This window comes from Panthera onca, chromosome C2, assembly GCF_046562875.1.
Source record: "Panthera onca isolate mPanOnc1 chromosome C2, mPanOnc1 haplotype 2, whole genome shotgun sequence".
NCBI lineage: Eukaryota > Metazoa > Chordata > Mammalia > Carnivora > Felidae > Panthera > Panthera onca.
Genome location: NC_138347.1, coordinates 112,212,241 through 112,237,663, shown reverse-complemented (window position 1 = coordinate 112,237,663; position 25,423 = coordinate 112,212,241). Strand labels below are relative to the sequence as shown.

General features: G+C 36.3%; 1 long non-coding RNA gene across 4 annotated transcripts in view; it reads right to left on the bottom strand.

The window, feature by feature from the left end:
- Positions 1–25,210, bottom strand: part of LOC132683259 (uncharacterized) — a 93,119-nt gene extending 67,909 nt beyond the window's left edge. Inside the window, exon 1 of one of the 4 annotated variants that reach the window (XR_013549816.2) lies at positions 24,753–25,210. This is a non-coding gene — a long non-coding RNA (uncharacterized LOC132683259). The remainder of the gene's footprint in view (positions 1–24,752) is intronic. The other 3 variants (XR_009612126.3, XR_013549815.2, XR_009612127.3) reach the window with 3 other exon arrangements.
- Between the last annotated feature and the right edge of the window lie 213 nt (positions 25,211–25,423).

Below are 25,423 nucleotides of genomic sequence, written 5' to 3'. Positions count from 1 at the left end.
TTCGATCAACCATTCCACATCAAAATAACATCTTTGATCGATGTAACATATTCCTAGGAGTTAAACCTTATTGACCTTTCTTAGGCCATTTGTTTCTTTTCATTCAGTTGATAAGAACAAACATTGAAGAGCCATGTAGTACAAATCTGACAATTATTTCCCACCACAGGAAGGAATTTCTAAAAGAACGGCAAACGCTATGATACAGACACTGTAAAATATGACCACATGGTGCCATAATTAATCATCTGACTGATAGAATTGTGGATTCTAAACTGATAGAACACTGAAGATAGTCCAGTGGCTTCAAGTCATCTTTAGCTTAATTCTTAGGGAATCATGGAAGAATCCCAGATGCCAACACAGCAAGAGGGTACATGGAGACTGGATAAATTGACTTTGGGTTTGGAACCCTTTATTCAACTACAGCTGTATACTTGTATATGTTTTATATATATGCCTTTCTTGTAAGCTCCAGAGAAAAAGAATTTAAGGTAGAAAGAATGTGGGAAAAGGGAAGGGATAAAGGGAAGAAAAGGGAAAAGAATTCTGTGCCTAAAATTCATTTGAAATCACTTATTTTCAACCAAATGCCTGGATGAATGAAAGGAGAGTAGAAAGACTGTGGGATTTAACATTTTGTGCTGTATTTAGTATTCTCTTAAAATATCTAAAATCAAATACAAAATTTCCTTTGAATATATCCTTTCCTGAGAGAAGTTTTCCATTATCTTAGTGTTGTTTGTTTCATGTAAACTAATACCTGAACTTATTATATTAAAGTCTATTTACCCATTGCTTGCAAGCTCTGAGTTACTTAAGAAAATATCTTCCCTTAACTGATAATGAAAACCATTATCCAAAAAATTATTTCTTACTAATCTGGAGGCTACTCATCTGGAGTTTTACTTCCTCATCTGGGGATGATTAATATGTTTAATATAGGGAGAAAAGGCACTTGAAATGAATCAACATTAAATTGACACTATAATTTCATTTGTAAAAATAGAGGAAAAGATTGTGATTGGAACTTTATTTTGAAAAATAAAACCAAAATTATAAAAATGTGATTAAATATAATCTAATACTTAACTAAATTTAGTTTACAATTGCAAACATGGTTCAATATTTAGAAAAGACAAAGAATATTGTTTTCTTCTTGGTGCAATTTACTGACAAACTTGTACTATTGCATGATATCATATCTGCACAAAATGTGGTTTTTTTTCAGTATGATAATAAGGAGGATTATTCTTGCAAATACACACATGCTTAATCAGTCTTTGCAAAGCTCTCTCTTAAGTCTTTGATTTTTAACAATCATTCTCTTTTGAAACCCCTGCCTATCCTTATTTTTGTTAACATTTTCTTCTCCCATTGTTTATTGCTTATTTGCCAATGACTTCACATGAGATCTAAGTATTTCTCTAATATCCTTCTCATGGTCTCCATGGAATTCCGTATCTTTTGCAAAGCTCAAAGTTTCATTTGGCAATAAATTTGCAATATATTGGCCTTCCAAACATCCAAGAATAGAAGCAGGCCAAGCCACAAAGAGAAGGCAAGCTGCAGTAGAATAGATTCTACTGTTAAAACAAGATGGGGATTAAAAGATGTTTGAGGGAAAACTAAATTTCTGTGTGGTTTCTTCATTCATGATTTTTTAAGACTCTCTATGTAACCTTATAGTGCAGCTCCTTGGAAGGCAAAATACACAGATTAAAAAAGGACCTTCGAGATAAGAACAATGAGGTACAATTTAATTGACCTTTCAAGATACCTTAGAGAATTAAGAAGACAAAACTAGTTCTACATTTCTTATTTTAATCTGTCTTTACGAATCTTGCTTTGTGTAGATCATGCAGTCACAATTCCTATGAAATCATTTGTAAACGTGATAGTTCAAGTAGTTGAATATGTCCGTATTGCCCTCTAGATAGTATTAGGGCTACTTCTAGGCAAAGCTGTGATGTAAAATGAGAAGATACTAGTGTTTAGCATCCTCCAAATTTCTGTTAGGTAATTTTCTTAGGTGCTTTGGTACTTGCTGTCCTTCTTTTCTGTCCTGCTGATCTCATTTTTCTGATTATCTGTGGTTGCATGAGAAACCACAACACAACTTGGTCATTTCAAACAATAATGTATTATTATCTCTCATGATTCTGTGAGTTTATTGGATCTAACTGGGTGGTTCTCACTTGCAGCCGTATATGTAGTTTTAGGCAGATGTCAGCTAAGGCTGTAATTATCTCAAGTATATTCTAGCTGGACATCCAGGTAAGGTGTGGCAATGATTAGATACATAAGGGTAATTGATAAAATAAGTGATGTTAAGGATAGTAAGAGCCTAGTTTCTCAATGTCGGACTAAGGAGTTACAAATAGGGAAGGGGCAAAAACTAGAATGAACTCTATGTTGTTGCATTTAAAGTGGAGATATTAATGTGAACTCTTCGTATTCTAGATAGATAAACTACATATGGATATAAGTATAAATCTATATGTAAACATATATCTCTACCCCCACACCTAAATAAATATGCATATGTAAAAATAATAAAATATATTTGTGTGTATATGTAACATATACAAATATATTTCTTATCTTTTTCCACTGAGCAGCTTGGAACCAGCAACCTCCAATAGTAATGAGAACACCTAGCACCCAGATCTTAGTTTCTAAATATCACTGTCCACTTAAGGAAAGTAGAACTCCTTGGACAAGTAACTCAATCTATCACTGGGCAGGAATATTGCAATATGAACCTGGACAATCATGTGTCAGAAAGAAAGAAATTCTCAAAAAATGATGGAGAAATGTCCAAAGGACAAAAAAGTGCCTTCAAAGGAGACCCAGTGACTAAGTCTTCGACAAGTTTAACATTAAAGTAAATAACGAGGATATTGGATTGCAACTTATTAAATAAAACAAGAATCTATCAATCCACACTGATTTAAAAAAATGAATAAATTGAAGTTTTAACGAAAAATGAGATATTTACCTAGCCTCAAATACTTGCTCCAATAAAATACTTAATTATAAAGGGGGAAAAAGTAACTTTATGGTAAGAAGCCTGCAAGATACCACCAAAAACAAGTGATCAAAGTTAACATCATCAGTAACGGAACAAACCCATGTGTCACCTAACAGGATGAAAGAGAATAATGCAGAGTCGCTTTTGTGGTATGTCTGCTCAAGTTGAAAACCTAAATTTAATCATGGGGAAACATGAGAAAATCCAACTGAAAGAATTCTGGAAAATAATGTCTATAATCTTCAAAATTGTCATGGTTGTGAAAGTCTCAGAAAGACCACAGAACTATTCCAGACTGAAGTTGTTTAAAGGATTATGACAACTAAATAGCATGCATGATTCCAGACTGGATCCTTTTCTTACAGAGAACATTATTGAGACCATTTGAAAAACTTGAGTGGAATCCAAGGATTATATGGTAGTAATGTATCAATATAAATTTCCTGGGTAGTTGTCTTAGGGTTATATAAGAGACTATCTTCGTTCTATAGTAAAGTGTGCAGGGATGATGGAGCATCGTGTTAGCCTCTCATGCTCAAATCGCCCAGGAAAATGCTATTTGGATGATTCTTTTTTTTTTTTTTTTAATTAATTTATTTTTTTAATATATGAAATTTACTGTCAAATTGGTTTCCATACAACACCCAGTGCTCATCCCAAAAGGTGCCCTCCTCAATACCCACCACCCACCCTACCCTCCCTCCCACCCTCCATCAACCCTCAGTTTGTTCTCAGTTTTTAACAGTCTCTTATGCTTTGGCTCTCTCCCACTCTAACCTCTTTTTTTTTTTTTTCCTTCCCCTCCCCCATGGGTTTCTGTTACGTTTCTCAGGATCCACATAAGAGTGAAACCATATGGTATCTGTCTTTCTCTGTATGGCTTATTTCACTTAGCATCACACTCTCCAGTTCCATCCACGTTGCTACAAAAGGCCATATTTCATTCTTTCTCATTGCCACGTAGTATTCCATTGTGTATATAAACCACAATTTCTTTATCCATTCATCAGTTGATGGACATTTAGGCTCTTTCCATAATTTGGCTATTGTTGAGAGTGCTGCTATAAACATTGGGGTACAAGTGCCCCTATGCATCAGTACTCCTGTATCCCTTGGATAAATTCCTAGCAGTGCTATTGCTGGGTCATAGGGTAGGTCTATTTTTAATTTTCTGAGGAACCTCCACACTGCTTTCCAGAGCGGCTGCACCAATTTGCATTCCCACCAACAGTGCAAGAGGGTTCCCGTTTCTCCACATCCTCACCAGCATCTATAGTCTCCTGATTTGTTCATTTTGGCCACTCTGACTGGCGTGAGGTGATATCTGAGTGTGGTTTTGATTTGTATTTCCCTGATAAGGAGCGATGTTGAACATCTTTTCATGTGCCTGTTGGCCAGCTATTTGGATGATTCTTAACATTTTTTAAGTTTGAGATTGTTTTGAGATAAAAACATTTTTAAAAAGTTACAACTGCAGAATCATTCAGCAACAATCAGTGTTAACAAGATAAGAGTAAAAGTTATGATTTGTAATTAGCTATGCAGCATCAGGAAGCTATCTCAGCACAAATCACAGAAGTGTTATGAAAAGGATATCACGGACCCAAACCTGGAAAGCTCACTCTGATAGGATCATTCTGTTATCAGTACTGGTATAGGTGGTCCCCAGCAGGCCACTAATCCTAAGTGTGAAGGAATTAGAAATTCATATCAGATACTACCATATAGATTTTAGAGTTTATTGTAAATTCTATGTTGTTCTCCTAAAATATGGGGTGCAGTGATTCTAAACCATATTATTTTCTAAAAAATCCTAAGCCTTCCATGAAACCCCTAGGTGCACATATTACCAGAATACATGCAAATATATATTTCAATATAAATTCCTGGACTAGAAGGTCATATATAAGCCCCAAGTGGACAAAATTAAGAAAGTGTTTTCCCATACAGAATTCTGTCTTGCACATTAATCCTTTCTAAACTTGCTATCTATGATGTTATACTCAAAAATACGTGGCTAAATTGAATGGTCTATACATATTTATGTAATAAAATTCCCAAATTAAGTCTACAAAACTTGATTATAAATGAAGATCTAATATAAACATTCTTTGGATTTTAGCACAGGAGTGATGCCTTGATGTACACTTAAGGATAAGAGGAAGGTAATTAATAATAAATCACTCTAACTTCAAGAGTCACAAATCTGTTTGTACTTTAAAATCCCCATTCTTCTAAACTACAGCTTAATGTTTCTTTGGAAAGTGATGAAATTCACACAGAATCAAAGGATTAAGTTTCTTTGACTCACTTTGCTCTCTTGGAGAATGGGAGTTATCAGTTTTAATTGAAGGAAGACTAATTGAGGGATTAATTCCCATTTGTTTAATCCTTTGAAAATTGTTACCCAAATACAATATTGTTAATATTTATTCACCACTCTCAAAAGCCAAGCCCATCACAAATATAAACTCCCTATAATCAACCTTTCATTTACAAGTGGGATGAGACTAATTCTATTAACAAAAATTGAAATAAAATGTAAGATTCCAATAATCCCTCCAAAGGTTGCAGCAGTTAAGATCAATGATTATGACAAATATATTATGCTACAGTCCTTAGTAAATTGTTTTATCTAGAGACATTATAGCATACAGAATATACAGAACACAGAATATATAGAATACAGAATATACCAAAATCTATGAGACTTGTTGCATCCTTATTTTACAATTATATAATATTGTTTTCCTTAACTATTCCATAAATATAGATTGGTGTTTACTCTGAACACAACTTCTTGAATCTTCCAAAGCTTATATCAATTAATAGAATCTTTCTTTTAAATTGAATTTTTGCTTTCATTTAATTTTGCTAAAATTTTTTGGAGATATTGAGGGAAACTATATGCATATATGCATATATATATGCATATATTTGTGGAACTTCCACAAATAATCTCTAAGTTTTGCATTTAGATAGCATTTTTCTTGGTTTACCATGACAATAAATAAGATTCCAAATTGAATAATGGACCCTGATGTGCTCTTGTAACAGTACTAAAGGAATTTATCAAAGAAGAAGGCCAATATTACTTAAAGCACCATGCGATACTTCTTATTTTATTTTAGATGTTCATAGGACTCTGTAAACTAAATGACAATTTATTTTATCTAAGACCAAAGTGAATTCTTGGCTCCTTTAAGTGGAATTTCATATGATATCTGAATATATCTGCTGTCTAACAAACCAGTCATACAAATGTTTATTGAATGCCTTTCGTAATCTCAACTCACTGATAGATGTTGCACAGAATAGAAGAGAATTTTAAGCACACCATTGCATTCCAAAAATGATTCAAAATGCCATTTTACAGATAAATAAAAAAGAAATAAGTTAGTATGAATTAAAAATAAATGTAAAAAACTATTAAAAATGATAGGGACACAAGGACATAAAATGTTTTATAACCAAGTGCAAAAATGTAAACTTCCTTCCCAACCTCATTCCACGCATTCATTCTCTGATTGAATTCATTCTCTGATACACTCAATCCAGTCATACAACCTCATTATAGATTTGTCAACTACCAGTTATTTGAACTTGGTCTTCTCTTTGCTATGTTCCTCCAGCTTAGAATCCTGACCCTCTCAACTACAACAGTATTCTGTGTTTACTCTATTTGTTCTCCTCCTCTACTGTCTTCAAAGCACTTATCACTTTGGGAAATTATTATTTATTTGATAATTTGTGTATTTATTGTCTCTGGAATTCATTAGAATGTTGGCTACATAATGACAGGGACTCCCTCTTATACTACTGTATGCCTAGTACTTAGCAAAATGTCTAGCACATCTTAGATGCTTAGTAAATATTTGTTGAATGAATGCACTAGATATAGAAAACTGTTATCATGTCACTCCCCTATTCGACAACGTTTTATATAAACATCAACAAGTTCAAATCTCTTTAAAATTGCCATGAATAATGGCTTCCATAATATGGATCCATTCCACATTCTGTATTTACCTATTGTCCTATATCTCTTAGCCATCATTAGTCATATTTAATTAAACACTCTTTTTGCAGGAATCTCCTACATATACCCTATTTTTTCCTACAACATGACCTTTACTCATATGTTTTCCTCTTTCCATCTACACCCATTCATATCACATCTATTCTTCTAGGCACGGTGACAACGTAACTTTTGAGAACCCAAGTCACTTTGTCTTCAGGGGCTCCTTCCACCATCAAAATATTAAAAATTATTCTATTTGTATAAAAACAAGCACAATCCTGGCTGAGTTTGTTATTATATATTCATTACTGTTATATTAAATTTTTATGATATTAAAATAAGTTAAAGTATTTTATCTATGGACTCCTAGAAGTATCATGGGTCCTAGACATTTTGTTTATTGTGTCTTTAGGATAGTTCTTCTTCCAAGCACAGTTTAAATATCAACTCATGTTGAAAACATTTTCTGAGCACACTCCCAATACACACACACACACACACACACACACACACACACCATGTGCCTTACATTTTCTTTCCTCTATTTTCAAAACACATTCTGTGGGTTTCATTGAACTTAGTAATAGACTGAAGTCAAAGAGTGTAACTAATTTGTCTTTATTCTCCTCAAAGTTTCTGTCATAGAGCTTGACACTTTCTAAGCAACAATGAGTGTCTTTTGATTTGAGATTAATTCAGGTACTAATAATATGGATTCTTATAGTTAAGGAAGTTTTCAGTAAAGAAAACTTTATGTATGTATGTATTTTAAATGTTTATTTATTTTAGAGAGAAAGAAAGTATGTGCACACAACCTGGGAAGGGCAGAGAGGGAGAGAGAGAATCCTAAGCAGGCTCTATGCTGCCACCGCAGAGCTTGACGTGGGGATCAGTCTCATGAACCACGAGATCATGAGCTGAGCTGAAATCAAGAGTTGGACACTTAACCCACTGAGCCACCTAACCACCCCAAAGAAGACATTATTTAGATGGCCCTAGAGGCATTGTTAAGTGTCAGATCCTAGGTCATAAACTATTGAATATGTAAGATAGAAAGATTTTATGGATCACATCTGCTAGAATAATAGATGATGAAGTTGGGTACATAAATTGGGCCCAGATTATGTAGAACCATGAATTTCTGACAAAGAATTAGGGTCTTGATTCATTAAGTCATGGAGAGATGCTAAAGATTTCTAAGCAAGAAAGCAACATGATGAGAATGGTATTTTTAGAAGATTTATCTCCAGGTTGGGCATTGCAGGGATCAAAGCAGGGAAAGTCAGAGGCAAAGAAACCCGAGAGATTATAGAAGTTGGCCAATATGGCTGGACTATATGCCAAGTTCTGGTTTAGTCTCTTCTTGCTTGGTTTTACTCTTAATTTCATTTTCATGTAAACACAGGCATTTATTCAAGGTTGTCATTTTCTAAGTTACTTCTAAGTTTATTACAAAAAATCATAAGCCTATAAATGACTTGATGTATCCTTCATCAGAAACATTAAATATTCTTCATTAGATGAAGCAATAAATGTCTTTTTAAATATCAGATCCAAAAAGTCAATAAACGAGCAATTTTTAAACAAACAATGTAGGTAACTCCTTTTGGTTTAGGCCATAGCAAATAGAAATTGAAAATCATAATGAAAGTAACTATTATGTAGGTGCCAATTTTCAGTAAAAGAATTGTTAGTTACATCATTTTATGTAATTATATCAATGATTTCTTAGTATTACATTAACTCCATTTTATAGAAAAGGAAACCGATATGTTAAGGCAAAGAAATCTGGGGCATCTGACACAGAGCCTACCTGCCTTCCATTGATCTCCTCAAAGAAGACAAAGCATATACGTGATGCTATTATATCAGAAAGTAAGAGAGCTGATGGCACAAAGTCCAAATGGCTTGCCAAAGAAATAAGACCTCATGGAAAGGTTGAAATTGTCACTGGGCTTTGAAACTGTAGCTTGTTCAGAGAACATTTGGATGGAGAAAACAACATGAATACAAATGTGGAGGAAAGAATCATCTTGTCATATGATGGAAAATGTGTAAAGGGTAGTATCAGAGAAAAATTGGGTGTTGAGCTGGATAGAGAATTGAACTGGATCAGTGAGATATGGCAAGATAGAAAAATGGGACATCAAGAAAGCCTCCAAGATGTATAATTAGAAAACCAAGCGTCTGGTCAAGCCATCCACTAGGAGTAGGAATACGGAAGGAAGAATGCAAGGGAAGGAGGGCTGATGAGGAAAGACACAATGAATTTAGTGTTCAATATGCAGTATTCACATGCAGTTATTCTACATATGGAGTTGTCCAGTTGACAGCTGGTGATGGTAAAACACAGCAAAACAGGGAGACAAGAAGTTCCTGGGGTAATCCATTACCAAAGAGAATGCAGACATTTATCAGGGAAGCCTGGAAAAATATAGCCACATCTTCAGAAAAGGAACATTTAGAAAAAGAACTGTTTTATATATATGTTCTAGTATATATTCAAGTAGCGAAGACATATATACTCAAGTATAGAAGGTCAAGAAAAGACTGTGGAGCTGGTTAAAACAGAAATAAGGTGCAATGTGTAAAAAGATGATGTTCAGGTTTTCTCCATCCATCTTGCATAGAAGAAACAAAAGGAAAAGATTTTAAATTTTGCTCTCGGTAGTATTTACAATAGTAATGACTACCCATGACACAGAAGCTCTTTGTATGTAAGGTGCCAGGGATGATTGGTCAAACCTATAGTATGCCAGGTGTAGAAACGGGTCTTTGCCATGTACTCTTGACTTTAATCCTCTCAAAAACTCATGAGATGGTTATGATTATCATCAGGTTGGAGAGGCAGGAATTGAGGCCATACTACTTGTCCACTGGATGGGAGAACCGGTGTTCAACCTCGGATTTGCCTGACCCTAGAACATGCACTCTTACCTACTATATCGTAAACTTCACTAAATTCATGGGCTATAGTACAAAACAGTATGCTGGAGTACAAACGGTAATTAAATGGGTTCCCAATTATAGTTCACATTTCACTACAGTGCAACAAAGATGAGCTCCTTTCCATTGTTCAGTAACAGCGAATTAAAGACATTTAGCATATATTAGAGTAATTGAATACCCCCCAATTCCATTTCTTTTTTTCTTTCCAAACCTTTTAAAGTGACTATAGTGTGCAAGACTACACGTCTTGTCTTCCAATTCTTTTCATAAGGAAGCAGAAGTGAGATGTAAATTGCAAACAAACAAATAAGAAATAAGGGAGTTTCCTTTTCTCTGGTTTTCCTCAGTCTCTGGGCAAATTTCATTTAAATATTTTATGGTACAGTCATTCCTTTCCTAGCTTTCAGATGGTGAGCATTTTAGTCATTATTTTACAAGGCCAACACGTTTGTTGACTGAAGCAGTCATAGAGAGGCCAAGAGCAATAATTCTTATCATTTTATTCTGAGGGAGTGAATCTATTTTATACCATCTTTGGCTACAATGTAAATCTCAGAGAGAATCAGAAGCTAGTCTGTGTTTAAATGAATTAACTTCATACTGAAGTAACCATGATAGTTTGGGCCATAAATTAAGCTGATTTAAAAGAATTCAGCCAGAACATTCCAAAAATGGTTACGGAGCCAAGAGACTGAGATCTTTTACTTTTAAAGGAAGTGGTTCTTAAAAACATTAGCTAACAAACTTCATAGTTTTTGTTATTGGCATAACATTATTGGTGTAGTGTAATTTAGAGCCCCAGCAATGAAAAGAAAGCTATATGACCATTATGAGCACACTGTAGTTATCTTTCTTACTAAAAGCCTATTAAAAACCTTTTTTCCCTCAGTTTTTGTCAGGAGAACTGAATATATTTTCTCCTGAAATAATGAAATATAGGGAAAGAATACTTTTATATTAGAAAAAAACTAGAATAATAGCACACATATTTCTTTTTTATTTTAGGTGTTTTAGCAAAGAGCTGTCTCTTATAATTGAGATTGCATTATTCAGGTCTATTAATGAAAATGTTTTTATTAGCTCTCACTAGGTTATACAGGTATAGGTAAAGATACGCATTCCTGAACCTCTTCCTATGTGCTTTTTTTTTTCTACGTGCTTTACATATATTACCACATTTTCTTAATATGGATCCTAGGGAATAGATATTTCTGCTATTCTTACCTGATAAAGAAACAGGTTCAGAGGGGTCATCATTTACCCCTGTGAGTGGTCAATCAGTTTGTGAGGGGCCCAGCAAGAATTCAAACCTAGGTAAGCACTGCTTGGCAAAATTATTGTGCTTACTATATTATTTTATTTTTAAAAAATTAACTTTACTGAAGTATAACTTACATATAATAAACTATATACACTTTAAGTGTACAATTCAATGAGTTTCGACAAATGGGTGCACCATTACGGGAAAGATACAGAATATTTCCACCATCCCCACAAGTTCCATTTGGTACCATATACCACCTCTTCTTCTTCCCTTCTTCTTCCATTCATAGGCTTTCTATAACTAGATACAATTTTTTTATTTTATTACATGCATGTTCTGTTTAACAAGACAATATTACCACAAAATGCCAAATCCACATTTCTTCGTCTTCTGCAGTAACTTGAAACAATACGGTACTTCTGTTAATATCAGATAATATTACCAAATCTAACACCTTACCAGATAATATAGCAGTTAGTTTAGGGACCAAAGGATCAATGGCAATGGGGGGGGGGGGGAGGAAAAGTGCATATAAATTTGTTTTGTAAAGTCAACTAAGTAAAAAATTAATCCCAGAAAGTGTTAATAAATTTAATATGGTCTTATGTGCACCAAAGTAATAATACCTGCCTTAGAAGGGTGATCACTAGGTCCAGATAATCTGGACTACAGAGTCATGGGATCATAAGTCTCCTGTTTTCCAGACATGATACTTTCAGCCTCCTCTATTCTCCTCCTTGTCTATCAGCTTCTCTGCTACCTTCCTCCTGGGGGACCTAAGACTCTCCACACACCTTTCATCTTAGGTCATGAACTGCTTGTTCTGACCAGTGATACAGCCAGAAAGTGAGAGAACCAAGTTGCTATAAGGCTTGGCAAACCAGTGTGAAATGTTTTAGTCCTTTATTATACAATTGTCGTGGTTTAATTAAGAGAAACAAATAATGATTCATAAATGGATGAAGCACTTTGTTAAATAGGAAAACAATAACAACATTCAGATATTTAAAGCAAATGTAATTTTGTTTTCTATGACTGATCTGATTTTCCTTTGAGATCTTCATCTCTTTGGTAAATGAGAAAACAAAACACTTTTTTCAATTCCTGAACTATAATATCTCATTTCTTCCCTATTAAACTATCTCTTCTGGTTGATTCTGTCTTTCTCAGTTAAGGCTTCTAGATGCCCTCTCTTCCCTCATGCTTTTTGGAGACAAATAAATGAACTTTCTAAGGTTGGCAGAGGTTACAAAGAAGGATGTTCAAAAGCACAATGTTTTCAGGAAAATATCTCTTAGCCATAGATGTTCTTTTATCCTCTCAATAGGTTTTGTCACCTCTCTCCACAGTCAGACAGAGCTTATAGCTTGGGCTCCCTACTTCCCCTTCTTTTCTGCATCACATCTTGCTTCTTCTGAAGGGCTTAGCCTCAAAACAGAATCCATTCCACACACCAGGGAAGGAGAAAAAGATCTAGTCAGACCTCTGGCTCCAGATCCCTCTGTGGAAGCTATAGAGATTTGGAAATTCCCTTTATATTGCAGCAATACTAAAATTTTAAGGCTGTTGTCTTGCTAAGAATAAAAAATACAATTTGCAATGCAAAACTTAGTACTGATGTTCTCTCACTCTTTTCTTGTTTTATTCTCTGATGTAGTAATGCTAATCTTCCTCAAGGCAGAGTAAAGCAATATAAAGGATAATATATTAAAAAGAAACATCATATGAATAGATGTATCAAAATATATTACCATCATTTCATTTATAAATACTGTGGAGAAAAGAGAAAGGAAATACTACATCTTTCCTTAATATTGTTCTGAGTGTCCCTTTCTAACAGGGTCAAAACTTGACAGCCAGGCATTTGAATTTTCCACAAATTTATTCATCTCATCTTGAACTATTCTTGAGACACATGTTAAACACATGTTCCAAACACAAGAGATTAATCATTGTTTCTCTAAACAACGTTTACTTTTCTGTCTCCATATCTTTGCTCAAGCCTTTATCACTACCTAGAAGGTCCTTCCTTTTTCATTCATTTGGGCCAACTCAGATCTCATCTCTACCATGAAGTCAGGCAATATTGAAAACTCTCTGTCTAGGACTCTTGCATATCTCTATTATATATTGCATCTCCATTATAACAGCTTCTTTTTCTTTTATGAATTAGAGATACTTCTTAAAGGATCTGTCTCCCACACTAAAGTGCATGGCTGCAGGGCAGGAACTGTGAACAATTCACCCCAGTTTCACCCACAATACCCAGCAAGGTGCCTTATATGTATTACATGATATGTGGCTACAGTTATACATATCTGTGATGTTGGGTGAATGCAAATGAAAGGGAGAAAAATGTCTTCTTCTTAGTTATTTCTTGTAAAATTCAAAAGAAGTATGCCTGGCCTTTTGGAACTAAAAGGAACCTAATATAATAGAAGTCTCACCCACAGTCTATATAATACAGAGGACTTCACAAATGACAGAGAATTTCTTCAAAAAGAAAAATACTTTTCTATCACCTAACATATTAAGAGAGTCTACTTAGAAAATTTGCTTTAAAATCTCTATGACTTTTGCAAATAGTAATGCATTTTCTTATGCCACTTGGAAAACTACATGAAATTAGGTATTCAGATCTTGATATCCAAATATTGAAATAATATAGATTATTTATTGTAACTTCAGAAGAGTAATTACAGTAATTAAAAGGTCAAGGATAGTAATTCAAAGGAAATCAAAAATAAAATCTTAACACAGACTAATTTAGTCTAAAGAGTATAGCTTAAAGTATATTAACATTCTTAAAGAGTGGGAAGGCAAGATGAGATACTGTTTTTAGAATATAACCAGGAATAACTTAAGTAGCCAAAACTGGTGTAATGGATTAGTTAGGTAGAAAGTAATGGCAACAAATTTTTGTTGGTTGGATCGGATAAAGGTCGAAAGCATATTCTGAACAGACCACATCATCTTTGAGACATACACCGACATTTATGTTGACATAGTGATAGCCAGAATGACCGAATGGACCCAATGCCCCCCAACCTTCACAGGGCCATGGGGAAAACATATGGAAAATGAAACAAGAATTGTAAGAAATTTTAGAAAGAAATTAAAAATAGCTCGGTAGTCATACAAGTGTTAAGAACCAATCTTAAATAAATAGCAAACACAATCTCATTACACAAGAAAGGATGTAATACATATTTGTTGTAATACACATTTACCAAAGTTGTAATACATATTTACCATATTGCCCAGGAGCATAGTCCTTATCCATTACTTTACACCATCTCTCCAAAGCAGCGTATGGAAAGTTTTTCTGAGTCAGACCATTTAGTGAGAAATGCTCTCTGACAGCAGTGCCAAGGAACATTTTCTTGATGGATATAATCAGTCACAAAATCCTCTATTCCCACTCTCATGCTTCATCCCGTCACTAAATATTATCTGTACTTCTATTATGTGCAAGGCTTCATTCTAATTTCCATTTTCCAGACGGTTGAGTCATAGCACCTGTTCTTAAGAAATCACAATCTGGGGCACCTGGGTGGCTCAGTCAGTTAGGCATCCAACTCTTGATTTTGACTCAGGTCATGGTCTCACAGTTTGTGAGATGGAGTCCCATGTTGCGCTTAGCGCTGACAGCACAAAGCCTGCTTGGGATGCTCTCTCCCTCTCTCTCTGACCCTCCCTCCACTCTCAAAATAATTTTGAATAAAGAGAAAAAAAAAACACAATCTACTCTGGGACAAAGAGATACCTCTACTCTAGGAGAAGAAATAAATGCCACCAGAATTTCTTTCAGGGTTTCATAGGAAAGAGATTATCAAATATTCCAGCTCAGTGCTCTGTGCACAATCAATTTTGGTCAAATAGATAAATGAATAGATGAATTCATAAATCCAGAAATTTACCTAAGTTCCATCTAAATACATTAGAGATTTTCAGCCTATATCACATCTGAAGCATAAATTAGCTCTATATTACATACATCTATGTACATAAAAATAATGCCTTGCAAGCTTCTATGAGTAATACTGCTTCTTATGATGCTTGGCCTATCACTAAATGTCTGCAACACATGCCATTTTGTGCAGTTTGATAACATGCCTCCTTATATTTAATTATTTAAGACTTTTTAAAAATTTTTTTCAATGTTTATTTATTTTTGAGAGACACAGAGAGACAGAGTGTGAGTAGGGAAGGGCAGAGAGAGAGGGAGACACAGAATTCAAAGCAGGCTCCAGGCTCCGAGCTGTCAGCACAGAGCCTGATGCAGGACTCAAACCCACGCACCGTGAGATCATGACCTGAGCCGAAGTCGGACTCCCAACCGACTGAGCCACCCGGGCGCCCCTAATTATTTAAGACTTTAAATGTAATAGTTTCCTCTTTTTTTCTTCGATGATTCTATCTCCTGGCTGCCCTCCTATCCTTCTGGCTTCAAGTTTTCCATCTCCTTTGTGGCCTTCTCCTCTTGTATCTGTGCCTTTGTCTTGCCAGGGTTCTGTCCTTGGCTTTCTATTTTCTCCATTGTACATTTTGCTCTAAGTGATAGCGTCTGGCCCCATGGTTTCAGCGACACTCTTGTCCACTTACCATTCCCACATCTAGTTTCCCAGGTCAGATACATGTCCTAAGCTGAGACCCATACATCTACCTGAGTACTGGAAGGCTCTATCTGAATGGCACGACGCATAGACACCTGACACTGAACAAATCCTATAAATGCTAGTGCCTAAATATTTCTGGATTCCATAACCTACATATTCTGCTCACTGCTACTCCTTTGCTCGAGTCCTTTATTATTTCTCAAATGGATCTGTTCAATATCACTTATCTGATTATTCTATCTCATGCTTACTTTCTCACCAATGCACTGGGATCCATTCTCCACACCACTGAGATCGATCTTTAGAAAACTAATCTGATTTCTTTACTTCCCAGCTGAAAAGAGTTCAATAAGAACGCATAACTGAAAAGATAATTAGCTTGGTGTCTGCTGGCACTTAGAATCTATCCACTAACTACCTTTCTGCCTTCACCTTTGATCATACTTGTTGTTCTCTATAAAACAATGATTAGTGACCTTGCCAGTTTCCAGAATGTCCTCTTTTGTTTCTATATCAGTACAAGTGTTTCTTTTTCCACCCTTTCTCTATCCTTCATCTGATTAATGTAAATACTCATCTCTGAGTTTTCTCTTAGGATACCTCCTTCAGAAAGCCCTCCTGAACCATTGCAGCTTTCTATATACTGCACCAAATGCAGCAGACAGAATGTCATCTGTGAGTAATCCTTGTTGTAGGTATGAATGTTTATCTAACATCAATTTAAGGCCTTGAAGGCCTTTTCTTGCTACTGAAAAAACTGACTGCAAAGATGATATAGATTAAAATGACTGTAGCCATATTTGTTAATGGTTACTGATCTAGGGGTGCCTGGGTGGCTCAGTCGGTTGGTTGAGCATCCGACTCAGCTCAGGTCATGATCTCATGGTTCATGAGTTTGAGCCCCACATCGGACTAGCTGCTGTCATCACAGAGCTGGCTTGGGATCCTCTGTCCTCATCTCTCTCTGCCCCTCTTCCACTCACGCTCTCTCTCTCAAAATAAATAAACATAAAAAAAAAGAGTTCCTGATATAAAGTTTCAACCCTAGCTCTCTTAACTACCAATTTGGTGATCTTAAGTAAGTGTTTTCTTTTTTGTTTTGTTTTGTTTTCTTTAAACCTCTAAGCTTTTTCCCCTCTAGAGTGGATATAGTTCACTACTTCATTGGCTTTTTATCATATGAAATGAAATATTAAATGTGAATCACTGACTGAATTGCATGGAATTCAATAATTACATATATGCCACGGTAACTAATGAAATTTAATTTCACAGCACTTTGTGTTAACATTAACCTCCATAGCTCATTTCTAACCTCAGGTATTTTCTTCTACTGACTGTGTATACGGATTCATCTGTATACAAGTTGCTGTTGCTAGTTCAGTAATCCCTCCCCTCCCAGTAGCCTGTCCTCTCTAACTATTCATCTTCTCTATGTCCCCTGACCAAGCTTTGAAGCAGGTCATCTCATTTATTGATCAAATCATCTCAAAAGGTGGAATTTTGTCAAAGATTCAAGAAAAAAAAACACAGTCACTTAAAATTGAATGTCAGATATCACTCCTAAATTTCCTCAACCATTACTCTTGAGTTGGAGTTTCAAAAGTAGAATCACACTAAAGAATGCACCTTGTCTTTTCCCCAGCAGGAGAGGGGAGAGGATATGTGAAACGGCAGCTGTAGCAGCTTTGACTTCCATAAAGGTCAATTAAATTTAAAGATACAATGTAAGTAAAAGTACCATTTATCAATGTGTTATTTACACGTGATTTGTGTCTTTCCTATAAAATCAACAGTAGAGTTGCATTATCACTCACTTAATTTCTTTTTTACATGTATTTATTTTTGAGAGACAGAGAGAGACAGAGCATGAGCAGGAGAGGGGCAGACACAGAACCCAAAGCAGGCTCCAGGCTCTGAGCTGTCAGCACAGAGCCCAACGCGGGGCTTGAACTCACAAACCAAGAGATCATGAACTGAGCTGAAGTTGGATGCTTAACCAACTGAGCCACCCAGGCGCCCTGCATTATCACTCACTTAAAGACAAAATGTAATTACTTTTTATCCAATCCCACTAGTCATTCTTTTATTTTTCTTCTTTCTCATCTTCTTCTTCTCTTCCTTTTCTTTCCAAAACAGTTCAATCTTAAAGCCACTCAATGTAGGTGATGAAGGTAAATATTTGCACAGGTTTCAGGGATAGGAAAGAAGGGGAGTCCCCTGAAAAGTAGTGTTCTGAGTCCAAGCACGGTAAGGAGGGCATTCTTCCCCAACAACAGGCAAGCATAAAGTATCACAACCCAGGATGTAAAACAGGATTTCACATAGGGAAGAGTCTGGCACAAGTGGCCTAACAAGGTAAGAAGGGTATTTATGCAGAAGGAAGGTGGCAATGGTGATGGCATAAAGGGAGGTTGATCAAATAAGTAATATATTTAAGATAAGAGGATCCTGCTTCCGCATTGCAACAGAAGTCAGTTCAAATATAGAAAGAAAAAACATTAGAATTAACCTTGTTTTGGAATTGGTGGCATCAGTGTGAAATAGTGGTCTTCAATAGGTAGATAAAAATGGAGAAATATGGATGTAAATATATGTATCATGTGTATACGTGTATATTATGTGTGCATATGTGTGTTCAAATGCATGCATATGTATACTCTAGCTTGTCCACTAAGTGGTATAGGACTAGTGATACTCTTAATAGTCATGAATGTCCATGACTCCCACTCAGATCTTGGCTTCTAAATACCATTCGCCACAGATAGGAAATAGGGCTTGTTGGAGGAAAGGCCAATTTTAGGTCTTAAGGCAATACAAGATGAACACAGAATATCCTTTTGTGCCAGAAACTAAAGAATTGCTCAAAAAACAAATGATGGAAACATGTCAGAAGAACAAAGTAGTAACGTTGAAGGATATTTATTACCCAACTGAGGAAAAATTATGCTTTTGGCATAAAAATGGATGTAGAAGTCAATGGAACAGATAAAGAGCCCAGAAATGGATGCAAACATACATGGTTGATTGTTTTTCACCAATGATGCAAGAAAATTCAGTGTGGAAAGTATAACCTCTTCAGTCAAGATGCTAAAACAGTTTTGCAATATATATATATATATATATATATATATATATATATATATATATTGACTCAACTCTTACTTTAAATCTTCACGTCATATTTTTAACAATCATAATGGACCATATACTTATGTGTAGGAGCAAAACCTACCAAATTCCTAGAAGAAAACATAAACTGAGTGAACTTCAGTTTAGTGAAGGTTTTATTAAATACAAAGCAAAGCATAGTAGTAATCATTTAAAGTTTTTGAAAAATTTGGACTTTAGAAGCAATTTCCTTCAAAATTAGGGAGAGAACTTGAGTCTAGAATATATACAGCATTCTTACAACTTAATAAGAATAAAACATCCCAAATGGAAAAAAAAATGTGAACAGATGCTTTACCAGTGAAGATATATGGATGGCAAATGAGTACATGCAAAGATACTCAACATGATTAGTCATTAAGGAGATGCAAATCAAAACCACAAAAAGATAATACTGCACACTCACTACAATGTCTAAAACTTTAAATACTGGTCATACTCAAGTATCAGTGAGGTGGTGAAGCAATCATAACTCTTACACACTTCTGGTGGGAATGCAAAATGGTATAGTTTTTTGGAAAGGGGTAGCACATTTTTAAAAGTCAATAGGGCCAAGCCATTTCACTCCTAGGTATTTACCCAAGAAAAATGAAAGCATATGTTCATACAAAGATGTGTACACAAATTTTCACAGCAGCTTATTTGTAATAGCCTAAAACTGGAAACAACCCAAATATTCCCTAGAAGGTGAGTAGATAAACAAATTGTGGTATAACCATATAATAGAGTACAGCTCAACAATAAAAAAAAAAAAAAGAAATACCAAAATATCTACTTAAGTTTTTTCATTGGTATCATGCCTTCAACTACAGGCATTTAGTACCCCCCACCCAAAATAATGAATTACAGAGGCAGTTAAATCTCAAAATCATCATGGTGAGTGAAAGAAGACAGGTAAAAAATAAAAGAATACATAATGTATAATTCTATTCACATAAAATTCTAGAAAATATAAACATATCTTTCTATATCTAGTCTATAACATAATAGCCCGTCATCTACAAAAGTGCCATGAAAGGTAAAGAAAGACCAACAAAGTGTTCCAGGAATGTGAAGAAGCATGGCAACTAAATGTGAACAGATGAAAGCATGTTTGCTACTAAGGCATCACTGGGACAATTGGGAAGTTTGAGTGTGAGGTAAGGACCTTGTGTGAACCGCTGACAATATTTGAATGGAATCTGATTAGATGTAGTAATGTGTCAAAATCTATCTCTTGGTTCTGTTTGTATTGAAGTTACATTGAAGAATATTCTGGTTTGTAGGAAATGCTAAAATATTAGGGGTGATGGAGGCACGTATTTGGCCACCTACTCTCAAATGCTTTAGGAAAAATGAAATTGTTCTTTGCACCATACTTTCAATTTTTCTATAAATTTCAATCGACAGAAGGGTAGATAAATATAGATAGGCATAGATAAAAAGATTAAAATTATCAGGATGGGCTAAAATAATAAACAATAATACTTTTTTCTATACAGCTATCTATTGAAATTTATAGAAAAATTACAGGACTTTTTTCAATAACTCCATCTCTTTCATCTTCTTTCCCTAACTAAATGTCTCAAGATCTCCACCCTACCACCACCAAATGTATATACATTTCTCCCTGGAGGAACTCTGCCATCCTCCCCCAGCAAAGGTCTACAACAAGGTGGCCTCAAGATTTAATCTGACACAGAGATGCATTATTGGTCTACAGAATCGGTGCTTGTTTGTTTTCCCCTATGCTTGTTTCATCATCGTATTTTAGAAGCAGACAGTTCACTTTCTAGTTTTACAGGTCCAGAAATGAAGAGAGATTCTGCTCTAGGGTAGATCCCCAGAGTCTTATTTGTATCTGATTAGATGATGATATTTGGGATTAGGGGGTTGATGAGAGCTAGATGAGATTTTGAACTTGAGTTGATGCTGTCATACATGGAGTCTTTGGGGGATGTTGAGATGGAGTGGCTGTATTTCCCATGTGGGATGGATATGAACCTTTGGGGCCAGAGAAGGGACTGGTAGGCTGCAAAATGTACCACATGCCCAGACCCCCTACCCTAGTTCAAAAAGGAAATATTTACAGAAAAACTGTAGAAACTATGAATGTTACCTTTTTCAGAAAAAGGGCCTTTTCAACCGTGATTCAATTAAAGGTCTTGAGATAATCCTGAGTTACTGGGTGAGCCCAAATCCACTGATAAGTTTCCTTATCAGATAAAAGGCAGAGGGATATTTGAGGCAGACAAAAGAGGGCAAGATACAGATATAAAGAAAGGGTGTCATGTGAAGACAGAGTTGGAAACTGCAGTGATGTGGTCACAAGCCCAGAAAGCCAGGTCAGCCACCAAAAGCTGAAGAAACAAGTTGTCGCCTTGATTCCTCAGAGGCAGTATAGCCCTAGTGATTTCAGACTTCTGGCACCATGTTGGAGCCTGGATTTATAGGTGGGCAAAACTCACAAAGCCTCTCCCTCAAGGCATTCATACATTAGTGGGGGAGACATATGAGAAATATATCAGTCATCAAATAGTGATATGTGAATTGATGGGAAATAAAGCAGGAAGAAGAATATATAAATGCTGTTTGGGTTGATGCTATTTTTGCTTAAAACTCTTAATTATCCTCAATATCCATTTTCCTGAATGATACAAGGAAACATGGCTACCTGAATAAAACTATATCCCTCAGCCTCCTTTGTAGCTAGGCCATCTGACAATGTCTTAACCAATGGAATGTGAAGAGAAGCAATGTGTACAGATTCTAAGATACATACTTAATAAAGGATACCTTTCTTTCCTTTCTCTTCTTGGTAGAAATGTGAACCACCCTGAACAGGGACTCTAGGGAATTGTAGAGCCTCCAAATGGAAGGAATCTATGTTCCTGAATATAGATGTTTGGAAGGGGAGGTGACTCCCTGTCTATTTCTGGAATGCTATGCAAGAGATAAGTGCAATTCATTTTTTTAAATCTCAGTATTGGGTCTCTTTGTTTCGGCAGCTAAGCCTGTAACCTAACAAATAAATATTTTAATTTAGATGGTGAAGGCAGGCCTTTCTGAGCAGAGACCAAGCAGACTAAGGAACCAGAGGTTGTAGAGAGGCAGTATATTATGTTGAGCGTTGTATCTGCCCCAGTTTGGGTGGCTTTAAAAGCAAATTTTGAGGTAAAGGTTTGGGTGCAGGTACTTGTTTTGAGAGGTGATCCCAGTAACCACAGATGAAGGAGTGGAGAAAGAAAGGGGGAAAAAGAGATCAAAGAGATCAAACATGCCAATGAGCAGGTCACCCCTGAGAGCCTTGGGAGCGCCATACCATTCAAAACCCTCTGAGGAACTTTAAGGAACATGTCTCAGAACTTTAAGGGGCATGTCTCCAAGAGATGAGGGACAAGGTATTTTACCCACCATACCCAACGCCCACAGAGAGTTTTCTCTGGAGGCATTAAAGACCTGGCACCTTTAAGCTTTACCCTGCAAACGCTGAGCAAGCCCCCAAACAATAATCAGAGAAAGCTCTCAGGCTGACAAGTATACAAACCAGGGGCCTGTGGTGGGAAGCTCTGAGCATGTGGAAACTTACTACTTCTCCCACAGATGAATTCAGAAGTAAGCCAAGGGACCATGTGGCAGGACATTAACAGTCCTATAGCAAGGGGCACCTGGGTGGCTCAGTCAGGTAAGTATCCAACTCGATTTCTGCTCAGGTCATGATCTCAAGGTTCTTGAGTTTGAGCCCTGCATCGGGCTCTGTGCTGACAAGATGGAGGCTGCTTGAAATTCTCTTTCTCCCTCTCTCTGCCCCTCCCCTGTTCATGCTTTCTCTATCTCTCTCAAATTAAATAAATGAAACTTAAAAAAACAAAAACAAAAACTGTCTGATAGCCAAGGTTCAAATTCTGGCTCTTTCACGTACTAGCTGTGTCACCTAGAGTCAGTTGCTTAGCCTCTCTGTCTCAGTTTCCTCATCTGTAAAATGGAGATAATTATAGTACTCACCCACTTCAGAGGCTTGTTGTATTATATATTATCAGAGATATGATGCACAATAATTAGAATACTGCTCTTCATATGGTGAGAGTTATTTGTTAGTTTATTTTTGTCTGAGACAAGAAATAAATTTATTAATCTAAACCATATTTAGGGCACCTGGGTGGCTCAGTCGGTTAAGCGTCCGACTTCGGCTCAGGTCATGATCTCACAGTTCATGGATTCTAGCCCCGTGTTGGGCTCTGTACTGACACGAGTTGTAGCTCAGAGCCTGAAGCCTGCTTCAGATTCTGTGTCTCCCTCTCTCTCTGTCCCTACCCTGCTCTGTCTCTCTCTGTCTCAAAAATAAATAAACATTAAAGAAAAATTTAAACCATATTTATTATTGAATCTTCAGCGTTTGTCACGAGGTGAACAATAGTAGTAGGTATTATATAAATGTTTATTTAATGAGTAGGCAAAAAAAATTTTTTTGACTGCTGCTAGACTTTTTGGATGTATGTAGGTATGTATCAGAGGGAGACCCAGACTGGTCACTTCTCACCCATATCCTCTAAGGACTATCCAGAAGACTTGTATAATATCACCCTAAGATGAAGTTTACTGTGGGGCCAGTGATTAACCTTGCTTCATGAAGGATCTGAAGTATAATTTAATAGAGTTTCACAAGCCTCTTTTCTTGGGTAACTTCCACATTCTCTTGGGTAATTTTCACATTTCATGGGAGGCTCAGTTCTAAATAAAACTAATGAAGTTTCTTGGCAAAATAGAAGAAAATCATGGTCTTGGCAGCTGGTTTTTTAAAGAAACCCTACATGCCAACAGTTGTGCCAGTGGTTAAGAATGGTGCCACTTGAAACCAAGCTAAACTTGAAAGGTTCCAGAAGATTTCCCCAAGAAACAGAAAGCTGAAGAAAGGCCAGGGAGCTTTTGTTACACCTATGGAACAGAGCACAGAATCCAGATGTAAGTACTGAGAAAAGAAAAGATGATACTCTACACGGCCGGCAACTAGAGACACCAGTGGCCCATCGTGGAGGGTAGAGGACACCTAACGGAGATGAGGAAGAAAATGAACACGTATTGAATGTCTAATTAGGCCTCAAAACCTTGCACTTATAAGTTACAGAAGCAGGGCACCTGGGTGGCTCAGTGGATGAAGCATCCAACTTGGGCTCAGGTCACGATCTCGCAGTTGGTGAGTTTGAGCCCTGTATTGGGCTGTGTGCTGACAGCTCAGAGCCTGAAGCCTGCTTCAGATTCTGTGTCTCCTTCTCTCTCTACCCCTCCTCTTCAAAAATAAATAGAAAACATTTTTAAAAATTAAACAAATAAAGTAAAAGTCGTAGAAGTGTTTTCATCTAATCCTCATGATGCTGTCTTGAATAATATTATGCATTAAGTCATGTTAATCTATCTCACTCCCAAATCCATGCTCTTTGCAGGCAATTTTAAAGGAGGGAGGGTGTCATATGGTCCCTAAGTATGAGCTGTGAACTACACCCAGAATGCTATGAACAAACTACTGAAGAATTTGCAAAAGTGCACGAAAATGAGAAAAGCCTTATAACTCTATGGCTGCCAGATCTTGGTCATTTCATGAACTCAAAAGCAAGGCCGGAAACATCCGTGGGCTTCATCCCTCTACAAGTATCTTCATAGTTAGGGTAAAGCTTCAGAACATTCCACAAAACAGAGAAAATCATAATAATGCCTTACCAGATGTCCAGGTCAATTTCAGATTCCAGAAACGGCACGAGAGGTCCTGCGATGTGACACTATTAGAACTCAAGTTCTCCAGAAAGGTGAGGTGGTAAAAGCTTTGAAGCCAGCAGTAATTTCATGGGAAATAATGGTCATGAGCATTTACTCCACTTTCGTTTGGTTCAGCTTTGCACTGAAAGTACTTCAACAAAGAATCCGTATGAGCCACAAAAGAAACAGATTTTGAATTTAGGTAGACTGCACCATATAGATAAGCATCTCGGTTTTGTTTTGTTCTGCTTTGCCTTTTGCCTTTTCGGTCAAAGGGTTTCAGTTTGTTTCCGTTTTTTGTTATCATGGTTTTTGGAGGCGGTGCTTGTATAGTTGTTTGTTTTGACTATTTTCCATCACTGGGAAATACAAATAGGTTAAGGAAGTGAGATCAAGGTTTAAAGCTCTGTTAAAATTTCTTCAGAGATGCTGGAGAAGAGAGAAGTGCCAGGGTTTGGAGCGTGCAACTGCATCCAATAACAATATCTCAATTGTCTCAGCAAGCACAAAGGAACAAGGGGCAGTGCTTTCCTTTCAGATACTTGGTCTGCAAAACTTCTTTGGGCGGGTTTTCTTTGTATTTTCAGGCAATAAATTTCCTGATGACATAAACCTCGTCATCTTGTTTCACGTTG